General features: G+C 34.4%; 1 protein-coding gene across 6 annotated transcripts in view; it reads right to left on the minus strand.

The window, feature by feature from the left end:
* LOC128677080 (protein doublesex-like) overlaps nt 1-21,002 on the minus strand; it is a 135,917-nt gene that overhangs the window by 87,944 nt on the left and 26,971 nt on the right. The gene's annotated exons all lie outside the window — the stretch shown is intronic.

The following is a 21,002-nucleotide window of genomic DNA, read 5'->3' on the forward strand; positions in this document are numbered from 1 at the left end:
ATCTCTGTGGATTTTTAACGAAAATTAGTTTGAACGTGATAAACATCAGAAATTTTCATATATATTAAAAAAACCGCTAACTTATCAATATCTTTACGATATTGTGTATTAATTGAGACCTAATTAACAAAATATAAACCTCTAGCTACCAAGATCATCAATACTTATTTAGTACTTATGAAACAAAACACGAGTAGATAGTTTTTCCTAATAAGAGCAACAAAATAATATCGTGAGCCATGAAACACAATCGGGCACAATATTCGACGCGTGTCACGTCACTATCGACCATAGAGCGGAGAACAGAAGCCTCGCGTCTATTATGTTGGCACTACAATCGTCGACGATTCCGAACTCGCACTCACCTCGTTTACGACTTCCCTTTGTACTGGCCAACCATAGACAATAAAAAACCTATTCAAAGTTGGAGAGTGCACTTGGACACGCACCGTCACGCTTTTAGCGTCATCATATAGTATTGAGTGTTGAAGTTTCCTGGTAGTTGTTAATATAATTTATAAGACATTGTCTATGGTAGAAACAAACAAACAAACTTATAATATAAGTTAGTTATTAAATATAATATAAGTTAAGAAATACTAGGTACTAGAAGAAACAGCTCACAGCGATAAGACCGCCTTTTGCGCATATAATATAATTTTCAAGTTTGTAACTGTATGTTTTTACTTTACACTTCAATAAAGTGTATATTGTATTGTAGGATTGCTATTAATTATAATTCTACTAGAAATACCCTTTAAGAGTTTGTACTCAAGCGCATAATAATAATGCAGCAAGCTGAACCACTTTACAGGACGTCGCAATGCACCAAGCGACTGCCGGTTTTACTACGTCTTTTATCGTCGGATAGATGGTTTTCCACTGTTCACTTTACGATTCTAATATGGCGCCATTACTTCATTAGGATCTAACCACATGCTAACAGCCACGTTTCAGAATTCTACAATTTATTATTAGAAATTATTACATTGCTGACTTCTTTGTCTGCGTCAAATAAATACCTATTATTAATTCAGTTTAAATTATAGTTTGTTTTATGTTCACAACAAAAATAGTACATTAATAAATATTACTTACTAAACAATTCTGAAATCGTCATCGGACATAAAACAAAATCACTTATATATGTTACTGTAAAAGTCCGTATACAGGTAAATCTTAGGTTTTACCGGTATGGGTTGGTAAATGTAAGGATTTTTAAATAATTGACGATTTTTTGGGCTTTTGCCATTGGAATTTAGTATATGCTAAGTTTTGCTACTGACGGCTGGTAAATGTTGGTTTTGGGAATAAAACAATGATTAATTCTTATTAATAATTTATTTTTCAGTCAAAACCTTAATAAAAATACAATACTTAACACTAAAATTATATCAATATTGAGAATTTTTTTACACAGTATTACAGTTGACACGCCGCCGTTTTGGCCTGAAAATGGCTTAATTGTTACGATTGTTTTAATTGTTGCACGAAACAAAAAGACCTGTAGGATTATTTAAGTATGTATTTGAGGGCAAGATAATAAATAAGATAATAAGAATTGTGAAAAAAGTTAGATTGATTAAACATCAAACCATCAAAATAAGCAATTCCGGTTAGAAACCAATTTTAGGCCATTTTAAGTAACGTTTAAAATATGTATATTGAAGTCTTTAACTTATTGGATTAATTTTTTGGTGATAGCACAATCAAATATAGCACAAAAAGGGCGACTAATAAAACCATAACCAAAAATACATATTTTTTCCTAACTTTCCGTTTATAAATAGACACAGTTAATTAGTTAAGTTACAATGTAACGGATTGTAAATTGTATATTCCAATACGCTATCAATGGCCACAGTAAAAAACTTTAATAGATACAACTTTTCATATTACACGCAATGGCAGTAAAATTTTTATAGCGCAAAAACTGGGGACTGGACCCTGTCCGATGCAATAGGTTGACACACTTTTAACATTTACAAAGGAAAAAAAACTAATTTATTTGCCTCTCTTTCCATTCCGTGAAAGTGTTTTATGATAATTGATGACAAATATAAGACATTAAGACCAAATTTACAAGGGTATTAAAATTCAATAATAATTCTACCTACTTGTAGTAGGTACTTACTCGAATATTATCCAGTATAATAAGTATTTATTTTGTACAATTTTAATTACTTCTTTACGTGTAAATAATTGTAGACACATTCGTATTGAAATATGTAAGTAGGTAATTAGTACCAATAAAGTTGTTTAATAATGTGGATAAATTTCGTACACATTTATGTTTAATTGCAAATTTAACGATGTTTTAAGTGTAACCCCGGCGGCGAGCGGCTCAACAAAACGAGTATGTGTAGGAGGATGGCGCTGCTGCACATATGATATGTCTATTAACGATTAAGTATTTTATTTCAAAGTTATATAAATTATATTAAGTACTTACGAGTATTTTATTTATATAGATAATAATTTCCATAGTTTCGAATCTAAAATTATTAAGTATATGGAAATTTATGAAAAAGTGAGTTTCGTCAGAAACCGAATCTTTGGCTCCGATGATTTATTTTTACAATTTTTTTTTACCTTAGAATCTTATAGATGCATAAATAAACAAATATATTAGGACTAATCACACAGATTGATTCAAGCTAACCTTACTTTTGATTGGGTTACAAACTCTATACTATATTTTATAACAAATAGGTATATATTATAGCTAAACATCCAAGACCCGGGCCAATCAGAAAAAGATCATTTTCCATCATGACCCGACCGGGAATAGAACCCGGGACCTCTCGGTTCAGAGGCAAGCACTTTACCACTGCGCCACCGATGTTATCGAACTAGCTTTGACGGACTGAAAATTCCGGCTGAAACGAAAACTATGGACGAGACTAGATTTAATTCTGAAATCGAAGCCGAATATTGTAGGCGTTTAAAACTAATTGGGATAGTTAGATACCTACCGAGATATGACGATCATCCAAGCATTATTGTTTCTGAAAATGTGTCTTTTACTAGCAAATATCTATGTAGGCACATAGACAAAGGTCACAAACAAATTTTCCACTCCCCATAATCCGGCGTAACGAAACAGCTACACGTTTTGCGTTTTAAAACCGTTTAGCAATACATTTCAGCGTTCATTGTCAAAGAATATGGGCGTTTTTATCACTATCACGACCTCCGACAGTTTTCCTCCTTGAAAACAATGGTGCTGGTTTTATGGCCAACTTACAAAGATAAGAGTAAACAGCTCTATGTTTAAAGGTTAGACATGCAGACTACATACTGCGTAGGAAAGATAAATGTTTGTTTGTTTTAACAGTTTCATGTTTTTTGAACACGTTTTTTCTTTTAGAGCATAAGTTTACTGTATTTTGACACAATATCTGTATATATTTGTATACTTATGCTCAATTGTTCACCTAAAGCTATGTTAAATGTAAGTACAGTCGACAGCACATCAAGTTATCTAATTCATGGCTATAGAGAATAGAGGTCCGTATAGGGTAACTTGACGTGCAATTTACTGTACTAAGGTATTAAATGTACCTATAATGTCGACAATGATATCTCCATTAATAAATTATACTAAAATACCAAAAACAACGAAAAATCTTGAGACAATTTCGACGAAAACTTTTTTCAATTCTAAATTATTTTTTTAAAATATATTCAACAAATATAATCACTCAAATTCAAATTAAAAACATGAACTAAATTCAATAATGGAACTCCTGAATCTGAGATTATTTTACGCGATATTGTTCGATTCTATTCGTTATTTTTTATAGAGTAGGTATATAACACAGTGGTTCAAAATTACAAGTTGATCTTTAAAATAATAATTAAATGTTAATTTTAGTACCCAAATAAACGTCTAATCGAAATGAATGAGGAATTGTACTTAAATACACCTGTTCAATGCCTGTTTGTATGCCGGTCAAAGGGGAAAACCCTGACTATCAATGCTTCAGCCATTAACGACGACATAAATTTACAATTTCAATTTTATGTGCAATTACGTACAAGATACTTATAATTCTGGTAGGTATTCTAGGACTTTGTGGGCAATAATATTGCAATAAAGATTTGATTATAGAACCGCTTTTTTTCTCTTTCTGGCCTTACTTTTCTGTTCAGGGTTTATGTTAGTGGATATTTTTTAATTATAAATAAAATCTTTATTATTCAGTAACTTTGTAAACTATGAACTCGATTTGAATAAGTATCATTATAATAAGTTTACACCTAAGTACGTACACGTGTTTGTAGTAAGAAAATTAAAATGTTCTAGTCAAAGTGATAATATAGGTATACTTACACACTTACCTATAAGTATACATACTTACCTATAAGTAGATGTGATTAATCATATTCCCAAATACTTAATTGAACTTTATTCAAAAGCAAAATAATCACCATATATCCTTGTTTTACCCATAATAATAATACAAAGCAAAAAATTATATTCTTTTAAATTAAAAATAAATATTTTGAAAAAACTAAAACTTCGAATATCTTCAGTTTCCATGTTTAGGATAAATTAAAACCCCTTAATATTTTTTATTTAATTACACATTTTTAATAAATTTATGATTAATTATTTATCTCAATTCAACATTTAAGGCACATGTAGGGTTTTTTAAAGAATTAAAATGAGTCATTATTACCAATGAGAAAAATTCAAGACAACTCGACAACAAGAAAAACTTAACAATTATATTTTAATAAAAATAAAATTAATGAAAATCGCTAAATGTTTCAAGAAAGCGTTAAACCGTTCGAGTAATAACATTATAATCGTGCCATTCATCACTGTGCGGTTCGAGCAGCCAATCGGAACGTGCCGCCACGCCTACACGGCTCGCGATTGGCTGATCGAACAACTTTGAATATAGAATCGCTTTTTTTCTCTAACGCCTACGCTGGCCTTACTTTTCTGTTTACGGTTTACGTCGTAATGGCGCGCGGGAAAAACGTTTTGATAGTCGTATTCTCAAAATAATACTTTAGCGACCAAATAACAATACTTAGAGTGTCGGTTTTTTTACTGTGATAATTTATGGGAAACTTTTGAGAATCGTTGTCGTTGGATTGGATATTTTTAAATTGGCGGCAAATTTCTCAAGGTTCACGAGTCTATAGTCGTCACAGACTTGCTCTAGGAAAAAATTGTTTATACACGCGTTTACCACACAGGATCAAAAAAACAATACGTTAGAAAATAGAAAAAATATTTATAAGTCGGCATAATTAAATAGTACCTACTTAAATGAAGAGAATAACTAATCGAAGAGACCGCCGCGCGATCCGTATTTAAAGCTTTTCGAAGTCGGTTCACAATTTTGCAAAATTACTTTTTACGTAATACAATATTATGCATCAAAATTATGTTTATTATAACAGGGTTCGCCATGGTTTTCTCTTAGTCAAATGGGTATGACGCATAAAGTTACATTGCACTTCGCATATCATTTTGCAAATTGTGAACTGAAATTGTGTCTCAGTGGCTGCGGGTCTCTAAAAAAGAAACCCCAGTAAAACAGCTCACGGAGTTCTCTAATCGGGATAGGTAATAAAAGTTATAGAATTTACAGCTTTTGTCTGTGCGTGCGGGCACTTTCTCATCGATGTACGGATAGCGGGCATAAAATAAATTGCATTTTATTGCATTTTACGGCCGCTGCAATGTAATCTAATGCACTTTCTTTAAGTTACATTCACACGAACAGGCTAATGAATAAACCTATGTTTTTTTTTCCGTGAAACGCAACACTGCTCGCTCAGTAAGTAAGCAACTTACTTGTATTTTAAAATGGATATACCTAGATATTTTTATATAATGGTTTTATTATTTAAAAAGTAATCAAATGGTCGGCGAGTAGATACCAATAGCGACACAGGGGTAAGTTGAAGTACCATTTGACATTTTCATGTTCATTTTATTGTTCTAGCGTAGAAATGTGTAACATTTGGACACCCCCGCTCCAAAATGATCTCATCATAATTTCAATAAAAGTAAACAAATGTTATAGGTAAACAATTTAGGGCACAACACTTTTGCCAATGACAGAGCAACTCGACCGGTAGACATCAATAAAAGTCAAGTTTTATAACTATCGAAAGTGTCTGGTAAAGGAACATGAGAATGTTCCGCAGGAGATATTGAAACAACTAAAGCATAGTGTAATAACTATATAATTGGGACATTCTTTGCCAAAATTGAAAATCGCAGATCGTTCTTGAATGCCTTTAGGTAATGCACGATGCATTTGTACTTTTATACTAAATATAACGAGATATGACTAGTTTATAGTGAAGTTTAAGATTGCCCAAATTTTTATTTGATAACTATTTAGGCACATTATTATTACATACACACATTTTTTTTATTAATTTATATGTAAACGAAGGCAGCAAAGTAAACAATTATCTTCATTTAATTTATATCATCTAATTGCAATTAAAGGCAATAATAAATACTGATACAGTTGTTATGAAACAATAAATTTATTGTTTCCTGAAAAAGTTTTAATGTAATAACAGCGGAAATTATTAATTCTGTTACAATGGCTCGTCTCGTTTACAACAAGCAATTGTTGTTCGCGAAAGGAATAATAACCAGACATAACAACACTCCTAATTAAACGGTCGGCTAAATAACGGAGAGGATCTATTTAGACCAGATTTATACCCTTCGACCGCCATCGAAACGCTGTGCTACCATGAGACATAAAACACGTAACACGTCATTACTTCAATAACATGACGTGAAAAAGTGCCTGTGAAGGCCTAATTTCTGAATAAATGATTTATAAATATTACTTAATTATTAATTATAAGGGTAATTATATATTTTTATGACTTCTTGTGAAAGGTGGCTTACGCCCGTTTTCTATCGTTTCCCATGCCAACACGTCAATAGAATTTACAATTTAATTACAACTCGAGTTTATGCTACAGATCATAACAAACATAACCACAACCTATAAATTAGACGTTTCAACGCGGTAAAGAATAAAGATGAATATCACTTCGCAGTAGACACGGGAAAAGTCTATAACTTTAGTGTTAAATATCTAAAATAAGATGTTTATTGTGATGTTCAATTATTTTATGTCTGAAGATAGATATAACTTCAAGTTCAACACTAGTATTAAGTAGTGGTGTTTCATAGACAAAGTTCAACTTTGTCTATGTCTATTTAAATTGAAGATATTAATTTTAGGTTTTGCGAGAATTTTTCATAATAGAAACCAGTCAAGTGCACTACACCTGTAAGTGGACACTACATCAAGCGTTCCGTACTACTGCGCAATAGTACTTAATACTAATTATTTTGTATATAACATACCTAAGTAGGAATTATTAATGTATGTTGCGCAAAGACAAAGACTTATGTATCCTGTGTCGAACTCGAACTAGTATTGAAGTTATTCTAGTTTTTACTAGCGACCCAGTCCGGCTTTACACGAGGTCTATAAGAACCTATAAACCTTCGGAAATAATTGTCTAAATAACAGTGAAAATCGCATCAAAGTTCGTTGCGTAAAAACAAGAAAGCTTGGAAACAGGCAAGGAGAGCGACTTTATTTTATACTAGCGGCCCGTCCCGGCTTCGCTCGTGTAAAACCATAATAAATTTTACACCTAAACCTTCCTCAGGAATCACACTGTCTATTTTTAAAAACGAATGAAAATCAATGCAATAGTTTTTGAGTTTATTGCTATTCGCAATTGTCTTATTAGTTTTTAGGACTTCGTCTTATAATAGACATCACGCGCACTCAGGAAATAAAATTTCAAGCAAAATTTGCATATTTTTGCAATATGCCACCTTTTGGTTGCCCAATAACATTTAGACTCTTAAAGACCAAAAATAGTCTGCAATAAATACAACGATTATACTGCACAAAAAAAACTTTGACATTAAAACGTATTAAGTATTATGAATTAAAATTAAATTTTCACCACAGTGTTACCATATATTTTATTATTTACCATAGATAATCCTATAAAACTGCATGCAACAATGTATAAAGCAATTAACGAAGAATTATACACATCATGAAAAAGCAATAACTATTTAACGGCTGACACAAGGACAACTTTTAGATATACGAATAAAACTTGGTATTTATTCCTACCATCAGCAATTTATGGTATGCGATACCTACGAAGACTTTGGCGTGGTTTTATAACATTTGTTAATTGTTTGTTTATTGAATTTTAGATATTTTAAGGCTTTAATAGTCTAAGATGTAACTGGATATAACTGGTTGCGAACGGTTTAATGCAGCGTGGTGATAAGTGTGCCGATTCTATTTTAGAACAAATTAAAAAGAAAGAATTATTAATGTACCTAATAAATAAATAGAAGGACAAATCATACAGATTAAATTAGACCCAAAATAAGTTTGAGACTTGTTATGGAATAGGTACTAACTCAAGGATGCTATATTCTTCAATATATAGTACATGTGTTTGCCCATTGGATTTAATTTTTTAGAATCTACGTGATAACGGCCGTAAATCCGAAAAGCTGGCAAACAGTGGTGGATCTCGATCTCGAGTCGACAGCGTTAGAGGACGCCGTCTCAAAATTTATTTGCAAACAAGACATACAAATTGGTGTCAAACGACATAAACCTATTCGCTTTGTCGACTAATATTTCTGTTATCTATGGTCGACTACCTATAGTTATGCAAAAATATATAAATAAATGAGGAGCACCACTACCACAGCTACCACAAAATAACAAAACAAAAATAATTTACACTATTTCATACAATTGCAAAGACAAAACTACTAATTTAATAAATTATGTAACATTGAGGTACTTTTTAAATAAATTTAAATTGAAGCTTATACCTATATTGATTTGGAATTTTATATGTAAATGTTTAGTGCCATCAACACTATACGATTACTGAGCGAAATATAAAGGGAATATATCACTTATGATTCTGTTTTACCTTTAGATATGTGGAGCTAAAAAAAACAGTTTTTTTTTGTCTTGCGCACAGTAAGTTATGGAATTATGTCAAACCAAGCTCCGGGACTTAGCTAGTCAATGATAAATCAACTAATGTACTTCAAAACAATACTAAAGCTATGAATGGGCGTTCAGCTTCCAGGTCTTAGCTAGAACAATCACACGGAGCTGATAAGCTTATCGTTTCCTGCGTACGAGCTGTATTGTCACGTACGCGGCACAAAGTAGCTTAGAGTTGGCACACTGCTATTTATTTATACTGTGGCTCTCAATGAACCACTGTTCGCTATCGGCCGGACGCTGCATTGTTTCTCTCAGTGAGGAAGAATTGTAAAATGGGGTGGCAATGTAAACGTACAGAGTAAAATATTTTGCTATTACTTCTGCCTGTTGACAGAGACGAAAGAGCAAAGAAAGTTTAAAATTTTAAGTTTTAAAGAAAGTTTTAATTGAAAATAGCGTTAAAACATTTTAACGCTATTTTCAATTAAACTTTCTTTAACATTTTAAAAGTTATTCTGTATCTGAAATGCTACTCAGGACGAAATCATACTTTTCGGCGATAAAAAGCGATTAATTTCGCCCGAAACAAAACTGTACTACCAAAAACACCAATTAAAAGTACTATAAACAATACATTTTTAACCGCTGAACCATAAACAATGGGCGGGCGTGACGATCCAACATGGCCGCCGTAATTGAAAATGTATTATAAAAATAATATTCGTCACGATGTGTGTTTTAACGCTCGTAAAATACATAACCTCCGAAGCTCCGAGGTACTAAACCTGCAGCGTTTGCGCATAAAAATGCAATTTAAAATGACGCCATTAATACGCGTAGATAAGTAACATTCTTATCATATCACGCGCTGAAAACCTAAAGTTTTTAGGTTGGTCATGATTACCCACACAAGCCGGAGTGAATCAGGCAGCAGGAGCATACAAGTGATGATAGATCTTTATAGATAGATAGAGCTTTCATGTTTTGAGATCGACAAGTGGGTGTCACTTGTGTCATAACACAAAATAAGTTTATTCTTCATAGTCACACCAAAGCGAAGCGGATGATTTTTCTTTCTTTAAGTAAGTGCGTGATACTGCGAAGTGCGACACAGAAAATCTTTTTTTCTTTACCCAAACCTCAACACTCGTCATATTGACGGCAAGTATTTTATTTATATTTTTATAAGTAGGTAATAGAAGTTCTATACTCAACCACTGTGTCCATTTTGATGACATCATGACATTTGTACACCCTGACAGTGGCGAATTTACACAGTTGCTCTGGCCACAAAAAATTGAATAATACATTTTAAAATTTATAAATAATAAGCAAAAAAATAATACTCTAATTATACTCAGACATCGATTCTCAATATAATTACTCAATATATTCCAGTGTGTCAACAGATAAAAAATGAATCTTTATGATTAATAATAGTGCAAACTACAAAATTGGCGCAATTGGCCTCATTAAGCCATTTGAATGTCCCTACTTCTGTATGAATGGATAAGCAGATTAAGCAGTATGGGCCATAACGCCCCACGAGGGCCCAATGCAGGTTGGTTGGATTTAACGTCTGCAAGTATCGCCAGGTTCAACGGTTCCGAAGCACGGAAGAGCTTGAGTCAATTTTTGGTTATCCATCCAATGGCTTAACTGTCATTCAAGCTCTCTAAAAGTCTAGCAAGCTCGATTGGACTGTCGTCATCAGTAAACCCTCAATTGCCGCTGCCGGAAGCAAATATTGACATTTCGGCCGCATTTCGACCATTGTGTGTTCGATTTATTCAAAGCGGTAGAAGAAGGGACGGCGATAGACTTATTTACATATTCGAACGGCCCATTTCCCGACTCACTTCCTTCACCAACCGAGTGTAAATGGAGCTTTACCTTTCAACTGCGAGGAATCATTAATATCTGTCAAGTAAACCCCACCCATTTTCACAAAGACATACAAAAGCTCCAGCTCAAAAATGAACTGTAAGTCAAGTGCGTAGGGTATTGAAAAGCGTGACGCAAAAGATACATTAGCTTTATTCCGACATTACAGTGGAGGAATGGACCGCCTTTTTCAATGATAAATGATAGTAGGTAGATTTACCTTCATATTTCTCAAAAACAATTTAGGTACTACGTATTATAAATTAAAAGCATAAGGGGTAAGACTTATTTAAGTAGTAATATGTGGACATAAACCCTGTACTTCTATTTACTAGATTGAAATAAGTATGCCATTTTTTAAACATGATAGAGTGGGTTGTACCAGTCGACTTACGCAGAAAAACGCAAATTACGCCATTATGTCTAAACGTCAGTGACGCCCAGGTTAAAGTCAATGTCAAAACTGAGTGGTGCAACTCGCCCATAGACTTTTCATTAATCTGGACATTTGATGTTTTATAACAACGGCGCAAGATAAGGCACAAACGCCTTAAGTTATGAGCATATTTAACAATTCAAATGAGAGCAGACGCCCGGAATACAGGGAGCATCGTAAACCGGGAGATAAACTTTAGTTAAACTTAAACCTCCGAGTTGACGTGAGCCAATGAAAAGTTTTTATTGCCGCCATGAAAGTGGCTTTGCGGAGGGCCTTACTACGTGTGCTGGATGCTTGTCGAGTTTGTAGTGAGGTTTTCGACTGGTACAACCCACTCTATCATGTTTCAAAAATGACATACCTACTTTTTTTAAATCTAGTAAATAGAAGTTTAGGATTGGTTTATTCCTACATATATACTACTTACATTCTTTTATATTATGCAAGCATGTGATCAATAGGGGTACAATAACAAAACGGTTTCCCATGTCCCATCACGAGAACATAATTAAAACTATTTATTTTTTGGATTTTATTATGTGCAATAATATGTGCAATAAAATTATTTCAAACAATCAAACAAACTAAGTTTACTCCTTATACATACTCGTATATGTATAAGGAGGTCAATGCTCCAGCAGTTGATTATGATGATAGCTTAATTCACCGCTGACTTCCAAAAGCAGAAGAAGCGGCGCGCAGCAAATTTCTGTATATTTCTCAAAGGCGTCAATTTAAGAAACGTTTATACAGAATTATTCCTACGAGAGCCTAGGGGAGACAAAGTGTTGACTACTTTAAATACTTAAATTATGTATGTGAAAAGAAGGATCGAACTTGTAGTAGGCCCTCCAGGAACGTTACGGTTAACCGTATGCATAGATACTAGGAAATTGTGTCAGTTTTCTAGCCATAAACGCGGAGTGTCTGACACTCACATTTTGCGACACGTCAGATGTTGACACACACAGCACTTTAAATTAATTAAACTCGTTTGTCTAGTGTAACGGTGAGGTAATGTATATTTTGTTTCTATAATTCACGTGAAAAAGTCAATTTGAAGGTCTATGTGTTACGGAGAAGTGCAAATGGCAAACTCGATTCATTTATTCTTGTCAAAATAAGTCATTGCAACAAGACCGTAGTGTCCGCGCCATGCATCCGAAAGAAGTCCCGTGGTTACTAACAACAACAACGTGGCCAATCTATTATAGATACAGATACAGTATCACGTCGATGGGGTAGATAGAGCCGAGAGTTTCAAAACTCCAAGGCCACGTTTAGCTCTATTTTATGGGCTTATTAGTGGAAATACTGGTGGTTCCAAATATTACCTACCGCGTGACTTCTTTCTCACGTACCGCAGAATCTAGCTTTTAAATAAAAAGAAAGAAACTAAGAATTTCTATGAAATAATAGAAACAGATAAATAATAGACCTGTTGAAGTTTCTGATTCCCAACAAACGTGCAAGATAATAAAGAACAGTTCAATTGTGGCAAAATTCATAACATTTCTAATAATATAAGACAATTAAAATGGATGTTTCCCCAGGCGCGGGCGCACTCGTACAATGCGGCAAAGAACCGATAGTACTATGAATTAGGTAATCATTGCATCATCCACACAAACAATTATAGCACAATGGTCGGTTGCCACACTTTATTTATAAATATGTGCCTTTTCGAATCGATGACTAGCTGAGAATACATTATTCTTGCAAAAACGGTGTAATCATCTTTTATAATACCTATTATGTCTTTATAATGATATTGGAAACTTTTGTCGTATCTTGATGGGTTAACCTTCTGATTCCAAAAACCTGTCCTTACTTACTTGTCATGTTAACAATGCTCAAGCGACACAAGATAAATTTGTGCCTCACGGAGATGACAATGCTAGGTTGGATGTGTGATGGAATAACACAGTAAACTCCAGCCGTCAGTGCTGGTACCTATAGCTACTTACGTTATCATAATTTATTTATTTATTTATTACAACAACATCAAGCATCGTTGTTCTTGTCAGTGGAGCAGTCTACATTTTCATCTGCCATAATCGATTTTACATCCCCATACGAAACGACCCTTGCCTTTTCTTGCAACAGATCCATGAAGGGCATTCATGGATCTATTGCAAGAAGACGCTGTCCTTTCCCTTTCCGAGCTTTGTTTTGTTTGAAAAAGTTGTCAGATGGCCCATCAACATCTTTCCTGTTCTTGTCTCGATTGTCTTCAGTAGCGATCGCTTCTCTTTGATCATGTCCAGTACAGGAAGTACTAGACACGTTAGTCTTATTGTCCAAGCTTACTACTTCTAACGTAAGCTGGAAAATTATGTCGATAACAAATGTCTGTTTATCCTGGCAGAACGGGAAATCCCAAAAAGTTTTGAGTTGATGTCGTGAAGGAGGATATGACAATTGTCTAATGATGAAGAATGATGCCGAAGACCATGCGAAATGGGGAAGAAAAAGTAACAAAACAGACCCTGGTTTCCGACACGTGATGGCTGATAATATCCGTGAGCGGATATCGACCCTGGCGAGAATATTTATAAGATGGTTCTGCCGCCGATATGTAGAGGAATCTAATTTACTGCCAATCCAATACTGCAAACACAAATTAATCAATCCCGTAGGCAACGCTCTTAACGGACATCGTATAATTACTTTTTGTATTTATTTTTATGTTAAATAGTACCTATATTTTTATTTATTTTTTTAGTAAGTAGGTAAGTAGGTTTATTGTTTAATTTGTTGTTTGTACAATATAAGATTAAAAATAAAATTTTCAGAAGTAATTCTAACGATGAAACATTCTAATGAATACGATATGATCTGCTGAATCTGAATTGGAGATCGGAGATTAAAATCGAACAAAAATAAATCTAACAATAAACTGAGGTAAGTCATTACTGAAAATTACACGGATTTCATACTCAATCACAATTTGGTTATTTGGTTGTCATCAACCATAGATTTCTTTTATCTATGTCATCAACAGTGCTACGTGAATAAATATTTAGTGACACCGCGCCGCAGCCGCGCAGTGCAATAATGAATGCACTTTTCCTACATATGAGGCTCGTTGTGACCATTTCGATTCCAGCCCACCGCATCGAGGGCAGTAAAAATTCTAAGCACAGGTGTTAGCATATTGTTCTTCACTAATCAACCTTCTGTATGCAGGTGAGAACGCCTATTATGCAAAATAGTTCAGAGAAAAATTTGAGTCGCGTATTTGCTCTCAAATTAGGCTCATGTCGGCGTCATGATTGTCGCTTCCCCAAATTAGCGTATATATTGGTTGTTTCCGTGATTTATGAATAAAGCAATCAATCAAACCATTTATTTGAATAAGTATGTTTTCAATTGAGGATATTTGACTGACTTCTTGGTATATACGTGGCGGATACAGTGCGTGATCACCTGAGTACTAATTTGGTACACGTTGTGGTCAAAGTCTCAATCTGTAGCGCTTAGCATCTGGACAACCACAATTGGGTATTCATATATGTAATTATTTATAGGGTTGCCCTCAAATCTTATATGTGCAGGACTGTCCATGTATTTGAAAAGCCCGTCCCGCATAAACTAAAGCTGCTTCGCCCGGCTCCCGTGTTGGTAGAAAATACTTGTATCAAATTCACAAAACCCATGTGCCTACACTACACAGTATCTTGTTTGGTCAACCCTGTTTCTATCTTGCGGTCTGACTGCGATCCTGGATTGTCACATCTGGCATTGGGCTTTCATGAGGTCTTTATTTATTTTTGAACACCATATCTACAAAATCTATTTATTTGTTTATTCAAACCTTATTTAGCAATATGGAACAAAGGGCGCACTTAATGATAAAAGCATTCACTAATAGTCAACCTTTATAATGTGGGCGAGCTCAGCTTTTTCCCTTTCTGGCAAATAACTTGTGCTGTGTGGTGATACTATCAAGTTTTGTGCAAGTTTTGTTGAAGCAAACGTGTGATTATTTCGTTGCGCGGATCCTCTAGCTAGTCTAGTCGGGTCAGTTCTGGTTTTTATGATAAAAAAGCATAGATGGTCATATGCTTTTTTTATCGTAAACATCTTCCTCTTTCTCTGAAATGAGCGCATTTCATGTTAATTCCTCAGACACAAAACGTTGGAGCCTAACGATACGCTTCTCAAAGTTTTTTTCTCCAAATCTGCAGCCCACGATTCGCTTCAAAGGTTTTTTCTCCAAATTCCGCGGTTTTCAGCACCATTAGTGATAAAAATCCTATTTATAGGTAAAATTAATATTCGGTCGGTTACCTTTACTCCACAAGATTTCACAGTTCCATCTGAACCAAGGTCTGCTAAAAATCACAATGTTTACATCCCATTAGGCATTAGCCCAACTCAATTTAGCCGAAGGCATTTGCGTGAGAAAGATTTATTAAGCCTCAAAAGGTATTCATGGCTTTATTGCCGGAAATTGAACCCTAATACCCTGTGATAAGAGTCCCATACAATATATTTTTTAACAAACAGGTTAAACTAAATTGCGAACTTTTGGCACACGGGAAAAAGATTATTCCAAATGAAGTTAAATGACCATTTCATGAGCCTCTGATAAAGAAACGGGTTATTCATAAAATATGCTTGCGGGGCAACTCGCTGACATACATAATATTGCTTGAACTATATTATACGCGTTTTGTACACTTATAGTGGGTTGCAGCGTCAACTTTGACGTTAACCTTAAAGTTAACACCAAAGTTGACGGTGCAACACTCCCTAAGAGTGTGTTTCATCAGTAAACTTTGACGTGATGTTTTAACCTGCGCAGAAAAACGCAAAGTACGCCAAATTTACGTTAAATTGGTGCAACCCACTAAGGGTTGTACTAATTTGTTGGTGTTAGTAACCTATAAATATTTTAAGCAGGTACTTTAGAAGATATCAGTTTATAAAACATGCTAATACAATTCACAATGATAACAAAAAAATACAAACACCCAATAAACTCTTTATTGTCGTATATCCATTATAAAACAAAGTCTATCTGTCTGACTGTTCGCGATAAACTCAAAAACTGATGGATGGATTTCACCAATAGATAGTGTGTTTCAGAGGAAGATTTTTACACGTAAGCTGGGACGAACTGCTAGTAGGATATAACAATGGTTTTAATTATATAACTAGCGACATGTCCAGGCTTCGCTCGGGTAATACCATAATAAATTAAACACCTAAATCTTCTTCAAGAATCACACAGCATCTATTGGTGAAAAGCGTATAAAATTCCATCTGGTACTTTTTGAGTGTATCGTGTTCATACAGACTGAGCGAAAGGATGACTTCTTTTTATAACATGTGTCTTGACTTTTACAAAACATACAATATTTAATAATTAATACATTATGAGTGGCTAAGTACTTAGCAAAAAACCTAACTTCTAACTCTAACTCTTCTTCTTCTAAGATTATTTTTACATAGTAAAAAATAATCTATATTCTATCTATACATATAATTAAACTGCTAGTGTTAAAGGTATTAAAAGTTGTAAGATATTAGAGGAAAACAAATATGGGTGGTCGTTATGGGACTAATAAAACCAAAACTGTTTTTTTTTAATTTTGTCTGTCTTTAAAAAATGTCGCAAAAATTGCTGGATGGAATGAATTTTTCAAACTTAAAATCAGGTATGATCAAAATCAAATTATTTATTCAGAAATTAGGCCTTCACAGGCACTTTTTCACGACATATTCTAAATTAAATGATGTTTACCAAAGCTACAAACTACTAGCATGGGTTATTGGTTGGCTATGGGTTTAATTGCGACACATTGCTTAGAACACGAAATATTGATAGAAATAATAAGTGGACGCTCGAAACGCGAGCGAAGGTACTTATGTATGACAATGACAATTATGATAATGAATTAAAAAACAATGTCATCATAATTTCAGCCCTTTTCCATCCGCTGTTGAGCGTAGGAATTCGTATACGCGAAGCAATAATATTATAGGGACATTTATTTCTTAAAATAAAATAATTACATAACGATGCCAGTTCAATCAATGCTTATTAGTTGCACTGCAATCTACAATGTATCAGCGGCGCCACGCGTTCTACAGCGGCTACGTCTTACTGTGATTTACTTAGTGGTCAAACCAATTAGGCTGCCAGCGGGCTTGGCTTAATGACAGCTGTGCATTCCAGTGCATCGTATGATAAACTACCTCGAAGGACGACCAATCCGGGGCGAGTGACGCCCGGGTTTCTTGACCTAACGAAGCTACAGCCTACCCATAAGATTGGTTACATCTTCACCTTTATTAACAGGGCACAAAGGATAAGAAAAACAGGATGTCCAAACCATTGAGTGATGGTTTGGAACATTCCATAATGCTCGCTGTAGGAGGCAACCCTTCTACAGGTAGAAATTGTGTAACACTAACACATGGAAAAAGATGGATATCGTAGCGTATCATGATGGATAGAAGGTTTATTTAGTTTTCTTGCTCTGGCCATTGTCTTCCTGAGTCTCTATCGATTTGACATAACAGTCAATTCCATAAGGCGATGTACGAGTAAGTGTGACTAATTAACTGTTATCATTATATTGAATCCGTAGAGCATTGTAGGTTTTTGCCGAGAAGTTGGTCCACATATAAAGCACATAATGTGTGAAAATATGCTCTAAAAGGGATATTGTATATAATTAAATAGGTCTCAAATTAACCGTGACAAACTTACTGAGTTCGGTTAAAACAAAGCGTGAACTAAGTACTATATTTTTGTAAACTTTACGTTTTATTTTTTAATTAATTTCGAATTAATACTAATCATTTCAAAGTACATACTTACCAAAGCAAAAAACTCCGTATTGTTTCAAGATTCCCGTGTGATGGTTACTCAAAATTCGCGGCACGTCGGCTTTATCGCCGTGCCATTGGATGCCATTTGACAATGCATTCATTGCAAAAATCGACAGACAAATGAGGTCTTTGAATATATTTTGAGATCACATGAATATGATCACATCAATATTGAGTTAACTAATATGTGAGGAGCTGATACGCGCCCTCAGCTAAGTAACTCCTGTATCCACATTCGATTATTTTAGTTTATCGTATCAACTCCCCGACACGTGGCGTCGATGTGTGATTTTGGCTGTATGTTCTCGGTGACTTTCGGGGCTGTGAGGCTGCGAGGCCCGGAGTAAGCCTTAAAAATAATCTTCAAACTTTGAAGATTTGGTTGTGATTTTACAATTTGTGTTATGAATTTACCGGCCGCCTGCCTGACGTCGACCCTTGGGATGGCTATTAATGCCTATCCTGCCTCGTACAACATCCACGAGAGGGTAGAACCACAGGGTAGAACCACTATTCTTGGGTAGAACCACACACTAGTAAAGGACCAGCCCAATTCCCCCCTCTCTGTCCACAATTCCGATCTGTGTATAACCGCGTATATCATAATCGTTAACCGTTGATCTCGGCTGTCTTTTCTACTAGTTTTTTACTAGCTGATTCGTGGGTTTTGGTCTCTACCAAAATCCATGAATCAGCTCCACCAAAACCCAATCTGCTTTTGGGCCAACGTGGTTTATTCAATTTGTGCTGTTTCCTATTCTTATTCGTCCATAAATAAGAAGGACAGTGCCCCAACAATGTGAACATCAGAATGGTTATGACGATGAGTGGAAATGTCGTCGAAATCTGCGTCATAAATCACGAAGTTATAGTTTTGCGGCGGCCATTAAAACTATAAATGAATGCACAGGATAATTTTATCACAGTATTTGCACTAGAGCACTCTGATTGCAGCAGACTAATAAATATATATACAATGCTTATAGGAAATAAGTTACGTTTTAGTACACCAACGAAAAGATCAAATTTTAAAAAAATATCATTAATTTTTTTAAACTTGATCTTCTCCCTAACTAAATCTGTGTGATTTGTGCCTATATATGTGTGAAAATTTAAACTAAATCTGTGTGACTTGTGAAATCACACAGATTTAGATAGCCCCAAAGTAAGTTCAGAGACTTTGAGTTATGGAATAACAATAGTACTTTACAATAGTATACTTTATATTATAAGAAATATTTTATTTTATATCACAATAAAACATCACCTTAGTGAGCTAGTGATTTATTTCAAATACTCATACAGCGCTATAATAAAGCAATAAAACAAGTTTACGAGTTATTAACAGACCAAAACTTGCGTTTAAACGAGACTTTTCCAACCCATTGACCATAGTCAACCCCAAAATCACTAGCCCTACACTACACAACACAGTAGAGATATTCATATCAGAGCACCGATAGGGATAGCACCGAGTCATACACTATTTATAGAGTTATGAGAGAAAATAAACCAGAGCTTATGATGAAGAATAATTTATACATTTCCATTAAGCAAAACCGAAAGAGACAACAACGAAAAACAGATTTGACCATTAATTGAAATTGGTTTGGATAACTAACCATCAGATTGTACCTGCTATGTTAGAATACATAGAGCAAGCAACATTTTATTCATGCTAACTTAATATTAATATTGTTTGAAGTGTAAATGGAATATGTGCTATTGGAGTCGGAGCTCTGTGCGACACAGGCAGACAGACAGTTTCAAATAGGACACGCCGTATCACATTTAACGACCACACTTTTTGCACCGACGATTTTATTTCCCGCCATTTTACGACCGAAAACATTTTTTTACGACTTTCGCTGTATCGCTAAGAGTTGCATCGTTTTTATAATACTTTAATTTCGCCGCTGGAATACAATAAAAATATGCAAATGTGACATTAAAAGTCGTTCGGTGGGGAACAATAAAACGCGTTAATTCGAACGCAAATAAGTACTGTCAATTTATATTATATATTTACTTATTCTAGACATTGTAATCGATAAAATGCAAAATTATGCAATAATTCATTTTAAAATATTCATGTTGTATTATGAGCGGCCGAGACATTCGACAGTAAACAACCTGCCATATTCATTGAAAAATAGCCCTTACTGCCGCACTTTTAGGGTCCACAGTGTCAAGTGTACATTATGATATAAAGACACGCGAAGGTGAAGACACAACTCCTGGTTCTCCATGTTAAAACTATGTAAGCGACATGGCCTCCTGGCATTGACAATTCTAATACATTAATGTTTGACTGAATCCAATGCAATACACACGATATTATTGATATTAATAAAAAGTTATTATTTTATTTATCCTAATTCAATATTCTCATCCCGGAAAAATAAATGTTCCCGTGGGAAAAATACGCGGGCGAAGCCGCGGGCATAAGCTGTACTTTTGTTTCGCAGTTTTGTTGGTAAGACTTCCTAACCCAAACAAACATTAAAAAGTAAATATCTGCAATAAAGACACTAAGTTCTTAGTAAGCACAGAATATTTAAATGCAAAATTAAATCTTCCTGGAAAATGTACTGTGTGAACTCAACTTAAATTTTAACGATAAATGTAAACCTTAATTAACATAACAATAGAGTTCCAAATACATTGCAGTGACGTTCGCGACGATTCGCTACCGAGAAAACTCATATATCTAAGCTAACACAAAGAAATTGAAATGACAGAATATATTTATTTATTATTTCCTTTTAGCCGTAAAATTGATATTTTGAGCTCAAGCGCTAAGCGTGGTCTTGATTTAG

Source organism: Plodia interpunctella, chromosome 17 (genome assembly GCF_027563975.2).
Source record: "Plodia interpunctella isolate USDA-ARS_2022_Savannah chromosome 17, ilPloInte3.2, whole genome shotgun sequence".
Taxonomy (NCBI): domain Eukaryota; kingdom Metazoa; phylum Arthropoda; class Insecta; order Lepidoptera; family Pyralidae; genus Plodia; species Plodia interpunctella.